A 14,135-nucleotide genomic window follows, 5' to 3' on the forward strand; every position below is an offset into this window, starting at 1 on the left:
AAAACAGCTTGAGTCTGTGCCGCATCTTTAAGGTAGCGACGGTAGTAGTTGACAGTGTCAAGAAAACTGTGGAGCTCATGCAGTTTGTCAGGTAACTTATGCTCTAAAATTGCTTGCACTTCCTCAGGTAGTGGACAGGATCCCTCTGATGTTATCCAGTACCCCAGGAATACAATTTTATTTACTCCAAAGGTTGATTTTGGTACGTTGATTCGAAGTGCATAATTAGACAATCGCTCCAGGATTAGTTTCAGGTGTGTTCGGTGTTCTTCATTACTGGATGAGGCGATTAAAATGTCATCGAGGTAAGGAAACACAAAATGTAGCCCAAACATAACTTCATTAATGAATTGCTGGGATGTTGAAGGTGCATTCCGCAGGCCAAAGCTCATGACATTAAATTCATACAGTCCAAAAGGTGTGATTACAGCTGTTTTGTGCTTATCTTCTTCAGCAACAGGTATTTGATAATAGGCCTTAAAGAGATCGATTTTAGAAAATATGTTTTTGCCTTGAAGAATACAATGGAAATCTATTCTAGGTACAGGATAACGGTCTGGAATTGTTCTTTCATTTAACCGTCTATAATCTCCACATATGGATAGGACTTGCCCATGGAGATTTAGAAGGTCTAATGATACCATTGTCTAACATGAATTTAAATTCTTGTTTTGCCATTGCCATGCGCTTTGGGTCTAATTGTCTTGCCCTAGAAAACACAGGCGGGCCTTCAGTGTTAATATAGTGTTTGACATCATGTTTAATTTTGCTAGGTACCAAATTAGGTTTAGCTTTGTCTGGATACTGTAACAGTAGATTTGTAAATTTTGTGTTTTGGCTCATGGTTCAAATGGCTCTGAGCACTATGGGACTTAACTGCTGTGGTCATCAGTCCCCTAGAACTTAGAACTAATTAAACCTAACTAACCTAAGGACATCACACACATCCATGCCCGAGGTAGGATTCGAACCTGCGTCTGGAGCGGTCGCGTGGTTCCAGACTGTATCGCCTAGAACTGCTCGGCCACTCCAGCCGGCCTTGGCTCATGGTGCTCAGGACGTTTTCCTCTGAGATTGATGTAACTTTACCCTCAGAATTGAGCTTGGTTACATCATCTATTAATCTTTTATTATGGAAATCTACTAATAATTGAAATTTATTCAAAAATCGGCACCCAATATAGCTTTATTAATCTCTGCAACTATAAATGGGCATTGAAATTGACGTCGCAGTCTCAGATCAATAGTACGAAGTTCGATTCCGTATGTAGGAATTTCGGTACCATTTGCAGCATACAGTTTATATGGTGACTCACCATTTACATTTGCGTGAGCGGGAATTACAGAAACATCCGCCCCACTGTCGACTAAAAATTGCAATCCCGTTGTTTTGTTGGTTACAAATAAGTGGGTTTTGCGGCAATGGACTTGGGCAGCAGAACTTGCCGCTAATTCAGCTGCTGGGTCGTGTTTCCCTTTTCAGTCCAGCTACATGGAGGTGTGCATTTTTCAGGCTTGTAGTTCTGCCCAATTCGAAAGTGGTAATAACAGTACTTGCCCTTGGGGTTGTATTTATTTCGATACTTACTACGACTTCTTTTACATTGATGCTCACAGCTTCTGTTACGAGACCTGCCTCGATAACCAGTTTAACCAGTTGACAGCTCGGCCATTTGTTGCTCTAGCCCCAAAATTCTTGTCATCAAGTCACTCGTTGTTATCGAAACATCCTGTTGACTACAAGCACCACTTTTTGTGATGAACAGTTTGTTACAGGGATTTATTTCTGTTATTCTATCAGCCATTATAGCCACCTTTTCGAGTCCCTCGTCACTGACAATTAAAATGTTCCTTATAGAATCCGGAATTTTTTCTAGCCAAAGTGTCTTTAGGACTTTTTCTGACACATCTACACCTGCCAAGGCTTGCATTTTGCGTAATAACTGACTAGGTTTTTGGTCTCCCAAATCAATTCCAGTAACTAATCTCTTAATACGCTTATCTTCACTTTCTTTAAAAATATTCAGTAGACGTTCCTTAGCCAACGAATATTTATTCGCATCTGTGCCGCAAATAATTTCCCAAATATTCTCGGTGTATTTTGGTTCTAATTTTGACACTAGGTGGTTAAATTTAGTTTCTTCTGTGACAATTTTGCAAGTGCTGAACTGTGCTTCTACTTGATAGAACCAAATTTTGGGTTTTTCACTCCAAAAAGGCGGAATTTTGATGCTAACCTTGTTTGCTTCCAGGCGATCTTAGGAAACACTCCCGTTTGTCGTCATATCTTCATATTATCACGTCGGGGTCACCAAATATAACTGCTGTAATGTAATATTTGTGGCAGTTTCCAAAAGATGTTGCTTGATGATATTTAGTCTAATTTTAAATCACCAAGAATGCACACCTCTTGGCCTGCTTAAGACTTCTTTATTGACTTCCTTAGCAGCTATCCCAGAATCATCACATCTTTGCTACAAAAAAAAAAAAAAAAAAAAAAAAAAAAAAAAAAAAAAAAAAAGAATTTAAAGATACTACATCATGTTATCAGTAATGAACTATAAGTATTAACGGTCTTGGCAACTTCATAAAATATAAAAATTCCATTTAGATTTCATCACTGTTGCCTTTACAAATGAAACTCTACCGAACCCATTTGAAGGATCAATTTGGTACCTCAACCTGAAACGTCTTTGCGCTGTAATCATGGAATTGCACTTTGAAAACTTGAGAACACAAAATGATTTTTGCTACGGAAGCCATTTTAAACATGTGACGGTTACCAAGCATAACAGAAGACAACTGACATCTAGCGGCTATTAATATAATCTAGACTATGTATTCGTTTCTCCAGTAGCCGAGCCGAGGTGCAGTGATCCTTATTTTGGACAAAATAACACTTTGTAATATGTATATTCTTTTTGAAACATCCTGTATTTGTATTTATATATTGTACATATATGGAAAATATATAGCCCGTATGTGTCTGTACGTTTATTACACTAATGCGTAAATATTAGTTGAACACTTTCTGAGATTTTTTTGGTAACAATATTTTCCCTTTATATATTAAATACAAATTTATATCTTGTTGTTGTGGTCTTCAGTTCAGAGACTGGTTTGATGCAGCTCTCCAAGCTTCTCTATCCTGTTCAAGCTTCTTCATCTGTGAGTGACTACTGCAACCTACATCCTTCTGAATCTGTTTAGTGTATTTATGCCAATTTGGTTGGGAAACAATGCAACATCCTCCGTACAGCTCGGATCATTCACAATGTGATTTTTGCATATTTGGTAACCTGAAGAGAGACATGAGTGGACTTCAGTTTCAGTCAGATGAGGGCATGCAAGAGTGGGTGTGGTTGTGGAACCGTCGATGGCTGACTGCGTTCTATGGAACAGGAATTGATCATCTTGTCTCCACAATTTTTACCCTCCACACTTCCCTCCAATACTAAATTGATGAAACCTTGATGCCTCAGAGCATGTCCTACCAACTGATCTACCCTCTTCACTTTGACCATCGTCAGTTTTTTGCTCCCCAAATAGCAAAACTCATCTACTACTTTAAGTGTCTCATTCCCTCAGCGTCACTTGATTTAATTTGACTACATTCTATTATCCTCATTTTGCCTTTGTTGCTGTTCATCTTATATCCTCATTTCAAGACACTGTTCATTCTATTCAACTGGTCTTCCAGGTCCTTTACTGCCTTACTGCCTCTGACAGCATTACATTGTCATTGGCAAACCTCAACATTTTTATTTCTCCTCCATGGATTTTAATTCCTACTTCAAAATTTTCTTTTGTTTCCTTAAGTGCTTGTTCAATATACAGATTGAATAACATTGGAGCTTGGCTACAACCCTGTCTCACTCCCTTCTCAATCGCTGCTTCCCTTTCATGCCCCTCGACTCGTACAACTGCCATCTGGTTTTTGTACAAATTGTAAATAGTCTTTTGCTCCCTGTATTTGACCCCGGCCCCTTCAGAATTTGAGAGTATTCCAGTCAGCATTGCCAAAAGCTTTCTCTAAGTTTACAAATGCTAGAAGTGTAGGTTTAACTTTCCTTAACCTGTCTTCTAAGGTAAGTCATAGGGTCAGTATTGCCTCACATGTTCCAACGTTTCTACGGAATCCGAACTCATCTTCCCCGAGGTTGGCTTCTACCGGTTTTTCCATTTGTCTGTAAAGAATTCATGACTTATTAAACTGATAGTTCAGTAATTTTCACATGTGTCAACACTTGGTTTCTTTGGGATTGGAATTAATGTATTCTTCTTGAAGTCTGAGGGTATTTCACCTGTCTCATACATCTTGCTCACCAGATTGTAGAGTTTTGTCAAGGCTGGCTCACCCAAGGCTGTAAGTAGTTCTAAAGGAATGTTGTCCACTTCTGGGGCCATTTTTCAACTTTTCTTTCAGTACTCTGTCAAATTCGTCATGCAGTACTATATCTCCCATTTCATCTTCATCTATGCCCTCTTCCATTTCAATAATATTGCTCTCAAGTACAGTGCCCCTGTATAGACCCTCTAAGTACTCTGTGTACTCCTTCTGTCTTCCCTTCTTTGCTTTGAACTGGTTTTCCATCTGAGCTCTTGATATTCACACAAGTTGTTCTTTTTTCTCCAAAGGTCTCTTTAATTTTCCTTTAGACAGTATCTGTCTTACCCCCAGTGATATATGCCTCTATATCCTTAGATTTGTCCTCTAGCCATCCCTGCTTAGCCATTTTACACTTCCTGTTGATCTGATTTTTGAGACGTTGTATTCCTTTTTGCCTGCTTCATTTACTGCATTTTTATATTTTCTCCTTTCATCAATTAAATTCAGTGTCTCTTCTGTTACCCAAGGATTTCTACGAGGTGCATTCAAGTTCTAAGGCCTCCGATTTTTTTTCTCCAGACTGGAACGAGATAGAAACATGCGCATTGTTTTAAAATGAGGCCGCGTTCATTGTCAGTACGTCCCAGAGATGGCAGCACTGTACAGCACATGGAATTTTACCGCCAGCGGCGAGAATGAGAACTGTTTTAAATACTTAAAATGGTGACGTTTTCCTTACTTGAACAGCGTGCAATCATTTGTTTTCTGAATTTGCGTGGTGTGAAACCAATTGAAATTCATCGACAGTTGAAGGAGACATGTGGTGATGGAGTTATGGATGTGTCGAACGTGCGTTTGTGGGCGCGACAGTTTAATGAAGGCAGAACATTGTGTGACAACAAACGGAAACAACCTCGGGCTCGCACAAGCCGGTCTGACAACATGATCGAGAAAGTGGAGAGAATTGTTTTGTGGGATCGCTGAATGACTGTTGAACAGATCGCCTCCAGAGTTGGCATTTCTGTGGGTTCTGTGCACACAATCCTGCATGACAACATGAAAATGTGAAAAGTGTCATCCAGGTGGGTGCCACGAATGCTGACGGACGACCACATGGCTGCCCTTGTGGCATGTTGCCAAGCAATGTTGACGCGCAACGACAGCATGAATGGGACTTTCTTTTCGTCGGTTGTGACAATGGATGAGACATGGATGCCATTTTTCAATCCAGAAACAAAGCGCCAGTCAGCTCAGTGGAAGCACACAGATTCACCGCCACCAAAAAAATTTCGGGTAACCGCCAGTGCTGAAAAAATGATGGTGTCCATGTTCTGGGACAGCGAGGGCGTAATCCTTACTCATTGCGTTCCAAAGGGCACTACGGTAACAGGTGCATCCTACGAAAATGTTTTGAAGAACAAATTCCTTCCTGCACTGCAACAAAAATGTCCGGGAAGGGCTGCGCGTGTGCTGTTTCACCAAGACAACGCACCCACACATTGAGCTAACGTTACGCAACAGTTTCTTCGTGATAACAACTTTGAAGTGATTCCTCATGCTCCCTACTCACCTGACCTGGCTCCTAGTGACTTTTGGCTTTTTCCAACAATGAAAGACACTCTCCGTGGCCGCACGTTCACCAGCTGTGCTGCTATTGCCTCAGCGATTTTCCAGTGGTCAAAACAGACTCCTAAAGAAGCCTTCGCCGCTGCCATGGAATCATGGCATCAGCGTTGTGAAAAATGTGTACGTCTGCATGGCGATTACGTCGAGAAGTAACGCCAGTTTCATCGATTTCGGGTGAGTAGTTAATTAGAAAAAAAAAATCAGAGGCCTTAGAACTTGAATGCACCTTGTACTAGCCCTCGTATTTCTGCCTACTTGATCCTCTGCTGCCTTCACTGTTTCACCTCTCAAAGCTACCCATTCTTCTTCTACTGTATTTCTTTCCCCTATTTTCGTTAATAATTCCCTAATGCTCTCTCTGAAACTCTCTACAACTTCTGGTTCTTTCAGTTTATCCAGGTCCCATCTCCTTAAGTTTCCACCTTCAGTTCTAATCATAACCAGTCGATTGTGGTCAGAGTCCACATCTGCCCCTGGAAATGTCTTACAATTTAAAACCCGGTTACTAAATCTCTGTCTTACCATTAGATAACCTACCTGTAACCTTTCAGTTTCTCCAGGCCTCTTCCACCTTCTTTCATGATTCGTAAACGAAGTGTTAGCTATGATTGAGTTATACTCTGTGCAAAATTCTACCAGGCAGCTTCCTCTTTCATTCCTTACCACCATTCTATATTCACCTACTACTTTTCCTTCTCTTCCTTTTCCTACTTTCGAATTCCAGTCCCCCATGACTACTAAATTTTCATCTCCCTTCACTATCTAAATAATTTCTTTTATCTCATCATACATTTCTTCAATCTCTTTGCCATCTGGGGAGCAAGTTGGCATATAAAATTTTACTACTGTGGTAGACATGGGCTTCGTGTCTATCTTGACTACAACAATGGGTTCTCTATGCTGTTCGTAGTAGCTTCTCCACACTCCTATTTTTTTATTCATTATTAAACCTACTCCTGCATTACTCCAATTTGATTTTGTATTTATGACCCTGTAATCACCTGACCAGAAGTCTTGTTCCTCCTGCCACAGAACTTCACTAATTCCAATTATATCTAGCTTTAACATATCCATTTGCCTTTTTAAATTTTCTAACCTACATGCCCAATTAAGGGATCTGACGTTCCATGCTCCAATCTATAGAACACCAGTTTTATTTCTCCTGATAACGACGTCCTCCTCAGTAGTACCTGCTCGCAGATCCGAATGGGGGACTATTTTACCTCCAGAATACTTTACCCAAGAGGATGCCATCATCATTTAACCACACAGTAAAGCAGCATGCCCTCGGAAAAAAATACGGCTGTAGTTTCCCCTTGCTTTCAGCCGTTCACGGTACCAATACAGTAAGGCCACTTTGGTTAACGTTACAAGGCCAGATCAGTCAATCATCCAGACTGTTGCTCCTGCAACTACTGAAAAGGCTGCTGTCCCTCTTCAGAAACCATGTGTTTGTCTGGCCTCTCAACAGTTACCACTCCGTCGTGGTTGCACCCAAGGTATGGCTATCTGTATTGCCGAGGCACGAAAACCTCCCCACCAATGGCAATTTCCATGGTTCATTGGAGGAGGATTTATGTTATATGTATTAAAAAATATATGGCCAGTGCCCATCCAAATGTTCATCAGAGTATTGTGTTACAATTTAAAGTAAATCGGTCCAGAATTTTTCGAGTGTTTTGGTAGTAACATTTGCCCTTTATATATTACACATTTATTTATGTATTATACATATTTTAAAAAATAGGTATATGAAAACACACACTGATTTGAATGCAACTTTGTGTTAAAATATCAAAGCAATTGGTGAAGAGCTTTTGGAGATTTAAGATTTTAAACAAACAAACATTTACAGTTTTTTTATAGATTTCCCGTATAATATCACAAATGTATTAAGTATTATATGTGGCATGCCAGTAGATGGTAAAAACACACACACATTCAAATGTTATTTTGTGTCAAAATTTGAAATTAATCAGTGAAAATCAAACAATGGGAAATCCACGATGGAATGTTACAATATTGTAGAAAGAAAAGTTGCTACTCACCATATAGCGGGGATACTGAGTTGCAGATAGGCACAACAAAAAGACTGTTACAAATATGGCTTTCAGCCATTTAGGCCATCCTCAGAATTAGACAATAAACACACACATAAGCTCTCACACAAATGCAACTCACACACCTGACTGCAGTCTCAGGCAACTGAGGCCACACTACAAGCAGCAACACCAGTGCATGATGTGAGTGGTGCCTGAATGGGGGCAAGGAGGAGGCTGATGCGGGGAGGGGGAGGGATAGAAGGATAGGGGTGGCGGACACTGACATGCTGTTGTGTTGGGGAGCATGCAGGGATGAGGTGGAAATAGGGTAGTGCAGCTATGTGCAGTTGGGAGGTTAGACGGATGGCAGGGAAGAGGTGGGGAGGGTGCGAGATAGTGGAAAAGGACTGGGTACGATGGAGGAATAAGGGCTGCATAGTGCTGGAATGGGAACAGAGAAGGGCTGGATGGGAGAGGACTAACGAAGTTGAGGCCAGGAGGGTTACGGGAACATAGGATACATTGCAGGGAATTTTCCCACCTGCACAATTTAGAAAAGCTGGTGTTGGTGGGAAGGATCTATATGGCACAAGCTGTGAAACAGTCATTTAAATGAAGGATGTCATGTTTGACAGTGTGCTCAGCAACAGGACGGCCCACTTGTTTCTTGGCCGCACTTTGTTGGTGGCCATTCTTGTGGACAGACAGCATATTGGTTGTCATGCCCACATAGAATGCAGCACAGTGGTTGCAGCTTAGCTTGTAGCTCATATGACTGGTTGCACAGGAAGCCAAGCCTTTGATGGGATAGGTGATGTTCGTGACTGGACTGGAGTATGTGGTGGTGGGAGGAAGTATAGGACAGACCTTGCATCTAGCCTATTACAGGGGCATGAGCCATGAGTTAAGGGGTTGGGAGCAGGGGTTGTGTAGGGATGGACAAGCATATTGTGTAAGTTTTGTGGACAACGAAATATCATTGTCAGAGTGGTCAGAAGGATTGTGGGCAGAACATTTCTCATTTCAGGGCACGACGAGAGGTAGTCGAAACCCTGGCAGAGAATGTAATTCAGTTGCTCCAGTCCCGTGTGATACTGAGTTACGAGGGGAATGCTCCTCTGTGGCTGGGTGGTGGAACTTTTGAGGTGGTGGGAGACTGGAAAGATAAGGCATGGAAGATTTATTTTTGTACAAGGTTGGGAGGATAATTATAGTTTGTGAATGCTTCAGTAAGACCCTCGGTATATTTCGAGGAGGACCACTCGTCACTGCAGATGCGACGACCAAGGGTGGCTAGGCTGTATGAACAGGCCTTCTTATTATGGAACGAGTGGCAGCTGTCAAATAGAGGTATTGTGCTAACCGCCTGCAATACCTTCACTTTGACAGATCTCACTCATTCGATACCAAGAAGTCCCATCCATACAACCTTATCCTTCGAATCCTTTATAAAAATAAATATTCCATCCCTTATCTTTCCAGACTCCCACCACCTCACAAAGTTCCACCACCCAGCCACAGAGAATCATTCCCCTCGTAGTTCAGTACCACCCAGGACCAGAGCAGCTGAATTACATTCTCTGCCAGGGTTTCGACTACTTCTCCCTGTGCCCTGAAATGAGACTGCTCCCTATCCTTCCCACCCTCCAACAGTGGTATTCTGCTGTCCACTGAACCTACACAATATACTTGTCCATCCCTACACAACCCCTGTTTCCAACCCCTTACCTCATGACTCATACCCTTGTAATAGAGCTAGATGCAAGACCTGTCCTATACATCCAACCAACACCACTTCCTCCAGTCTGGTCACAAACATCATCTATCCCATCAAAGGCAAGGCTACCTGTGAAACCAGTCATGTGAGCTACAAGTTAAGCTGCAACCACTGTGCTGCATACTATGTGGGCATTACAACCAACAAGCTGTCCGCATGAATAGCCACTGACAAAGTGCGACCAAGAAACAAGTGGACCATCCTGTTGCTGAGCACACTGCCGAACATAACATCCTTCATTTCAATGACTGCTTCACAGCCTGTACCATATGGATCCTTCCCATCAACACCAGCTTTGCCAAACTGCGCAGGTGGGGACATTCCCTGCAATATATCCTGCATTCCCTTAACCCTCCTGGCCTCAGCCTTTGTTAGTCATTGTCCTCTCCCATCCAGACCCTTCTCTGTTCCCATTCCAGCACTACACAGCCCTTATTCCTCCATTGCACCAAGTCTTTTTACTTCTCTCCTTTTCCACTATCCCCACCAACTCTTCACTGCCCTCCATCTAACCTCCCAATTGCACATAGCTGCCCTACCCTATTTCCACCTCGTCCCTGCAAGCTCCCCAACAGCACGTCACTGTCCGCCACCCCTACCCTACTATCCCTCCCCCTCCCCACACCAACCTTCTCCTTACCCCCACCTAGTCATCACCCCCATCATGCACTGGTGCTGCTGCTCGTAGTGTGGCCTCAGTTGCCTGAGACTGCAGTCACGTGTGTGTGTGAGTTGTAATTGCATGAGTGTGTATGTTTGTGTTTGTTGTCTAATTCTGACGAAGACCTTACTGGTCGAAAGCCATATTTGTGGCAGTCTTTTTGTTATGCTTATCTGTGACTCATCATCTCCACCATATGGTGAGTAGCAACTTTCCTTTTCACAATATTGTTAAATTAATCAGTGAAGAACTTTTGCAGATTTAAGAGTTTCAACTAACGTACATTTACATTTTCATTTATATAGATGTAAGTGTTTATTTGTTGGATATCTTAACTCTCTGAATTTCTTCACTGATTCTTCTGAAACGTACGGCATGGTATTCCAGTAGTTATATAAAAACTCATGCATATTTGAATGCAATGTCGTGACAAAATTTGAAAGCTGTCAGTGAAGAACTTTTAGAGATATACGATTTTGAAGAAACGAACCTTATAACTAGATGTGTTGATTGCATATTATTTTAGTATAATTAGAAAATATGCTTAGGCATACTTTTGAGCTTATTTGGTTAGGTTCCTGTATTTGTCAATGTTTTCTGCATGTTAGGCAAATACAACAATGTCATCTATGGAATGAAAGAAGTCAAAATATGTTCCATTAACAAAAATTCCAAGTTTTTATTCTCCGTGTAATGGTTCTAAAACTTATTTTAGGACTGCTGAGTATAGTTTCAATGATTGTGATCTCCTTGACTGATGCCACTTTCAGTTTTGGATATCTCATTATCCCAATAAAGCCCAGCTAGACTGCTGACATACATATTCTGCAGTATACCTACATGAGTTGAAGCAATGTCTTGTTCGAGAGTGTAACCAGGATCTCATATCTAGCTATTCTATAAGGAACAGATCTGTAGGTTAAAGATGTGTATTCAGTCTTAACCTTTCTTTTTTCTGTAATGTAATTATATCAGGTGTGTTGTATCTGTATAATTTTGTGATAAACATTTTAACTACCTTTTGTACCATACAGTCATTATTCACTGCAGCATGACTTATCATCCCAAGTTCTTTGTTAATTTTATTGTACTTCTGGGGAAGACAAAAATTTATGAATCATGAAATGAAAAAATGTCTTCTAATAGGCTTGGAGGTGCAATGATTATTGTGGATGTTATTAATACATGTGGATTTATGGTAGAGGCTAAATCTAAGAACACCATTATCATTCTTCACTGTCAGATTCAGGAAATTAATGGCATGTTGTTTCGTTAATTCCATAGTGAGGGTAATGTTAGTATGCATACTATTAAGTTGCACTAACACAATATCACAATCTGAAAACTCCAGGAAGTATTGGAATTTGCAGAAAGAAGGACTAGTAAGAGCAGGGCAGAAAAGTATAGGATATGTAATTGGTAATAGGAAAAAAGTCAATTGTTACACAGAAAATGATTTTGAAGATGGGGGAAAAAGACAATTCAAAAACAGAAACAAGAGTGATGCAAGGAAGGTATACTGAAGGCTGAATAAAGAACTGCATAGAGAAATAGAGCAGGCTAAGAAAAGGGGCTAAAAGAGGAATGCAACACAGTTGAAGAGCTGGTGAGGAATACTTTACAGTAGGGCAAACTACAACAAGTGATCAAAACAGAACAGGAGGTACTACTCTGAGTAAAGACAAAAATTTGGTGTATAAACATTGCCACGAGGCCCCATATGTTAGAAGACTATTTAAAAATCCTATGTGACACAGATCACAAACCATCACTCTGAAACTTGAATCCTTGAACAATGTGGATGATTACGAGAAAGGACCAACAATCATAATGCAGTTGCTGCCATGAAAAATGGGAAAGCAATAACTACAGACATAATATCAGAAGTAATACTAAAATTTTTGGAATCAGCAGTAATAAGAGAAATATTGAGGTTATGTAACAAAATGTATGACAGTGATGAATGGGCAAAGGACTTGCTGACAAGACTAAATAAAGGTGATGGAGGAGAATTTGGCTGAGGAGGAATTTTGTTTAGATGGAATAGAAGCATAAGAGATGCAATAAGAGCCATGCGAAATTTGAAAGAGGTTTATTGAAATGGAAAGAGGCCTATATATATGTGCTTTATAGAACTGGAAAAGGCATAGGCTTGGGGTAAGCTTGCAGCTATTCTGATGGAATAGAGAGCAGATTGTAAAACCAGATGGTTCATAAATTCGTTATATTTAAATTGAAAACTGTCAGTGAAAGAGAGAGGAGAACGTAACAAGTGTATAGAACTAGGTAAAGGAGTAGGACAGGGCTGCTGTGTGCCTCCTACACTTTTCATTCTGTACTTTACCACTGCTCACGAGGTGACAAGTGGGAAGGGCTGGTGGAAGAACAGTATAGTGTTTGAGGTTTGCAGACGACATTGTTCTTTTAGAAGCAGATGACAGAGAATTACAGGGATAATGAATACAATTGAAGCAAAAGGAAAGATTAATGGAATGAAAATTAATACAAAGAAAACAAAAGTAATTATTCTAGGAGGAAATAAAAGCGCAAAGAAAAAGCTGGATGAAAAATATTAGAACATGTGCGAAATTTAAATACCTAAGAAGCATGATTTGAGGAAAAGACAAAAAAATGTTTTGTGTGGACTGTCCTTCTGTATGGCACTGAAATGTGGGCACTAAGAAAGAAAGATACAGCAAGGCTGGAGGCTGATGAGTTGTGGACATGGCAGAGGATGGAAATAATCAGTTGGATGTATGGAGCGAAAAATGAAAAGGTACTGAGAAGGGTTGGAGAGCAAAGACAATTACTGAATTTAATAATAAAAAAAGGAAATGAAACTAGATTGGACATATATCAAGAAAGAAGGAGTGGCCTATAAAAACAGCCTTCGAAGGATATGTGGAAGGGAAGGGGAGGTGAGGGAGGAAGAGCTTTCAGATCCTGGATGAATGAAAGCACATATAGCAAACAGAAATGCGGAGGGCATGCTAACATAGCCGAAAACTGATGATGATGTTGACGATGACAATGATGACATGAGAAGTTTACATGGAACATTGACTAAATAAGAAACTTTACTGGCTCGTATGTCACTAGCAAGAAAAACATCTCAGTATCAGTTTGGTTCAGTTTACACCCTCATCCATGATTATGTGCAATGAATAAGTAAAGAAGTGTAATGAAGGCAATCAAAGAAACTAAGTAAATTTGTTGAGTAAATAAGAATCCAGCCCTTTACGATGTAGAGAGGTTGAATGTAATTTTAAATTTTTTGAGAGTGTTGTTAATTTGACTGGCATGGTTTTTAGCAGTAGTGAGATCACAATTTAAATCAGGCTTTAAAATATAATGTGTGCCTTACTAGTTAAGATAGCATGGGTAGGAATTTAATGGCCTTCGACATTGCACATTTACCATTGTAGGAACAGAACAGAATTATAGTTAAAATTGTGAAGATTATTGCTGAGTTGAGAGAGATACTAACAGTCACATTTGCAAAGAAAAGCAAACAGTTCACAAAATTGAACAAAAATAGCTCAAAACAGTGAAATCACCCTCAGGACCAACAAAGGGGGCAATGAAGTTGTCATCAACCGAGATGACTACTGTAATGAAATACAGACTTTCTTTCTATCAATGGTTTAGTCAGGGATACTACTTACAGAAGTAGATTATAAAAGCTGTAAAAAAGTGCAA

This window comes from Schistocerca nitens, chromosome 4 (genome assembly GCF_023898315.1).
Source record: "Schistocerca nitens isolate TAMUIC-IGC-003100 chromosome 4, iqSchNite1.1, whole genome shotgun sequence".
Lineage (NCBI taxonomy): Eukaryota > Metazoa > Arthropoda > Insecta > Orthoptera > Acrididae > Schistocerca > Schistocerca nitens.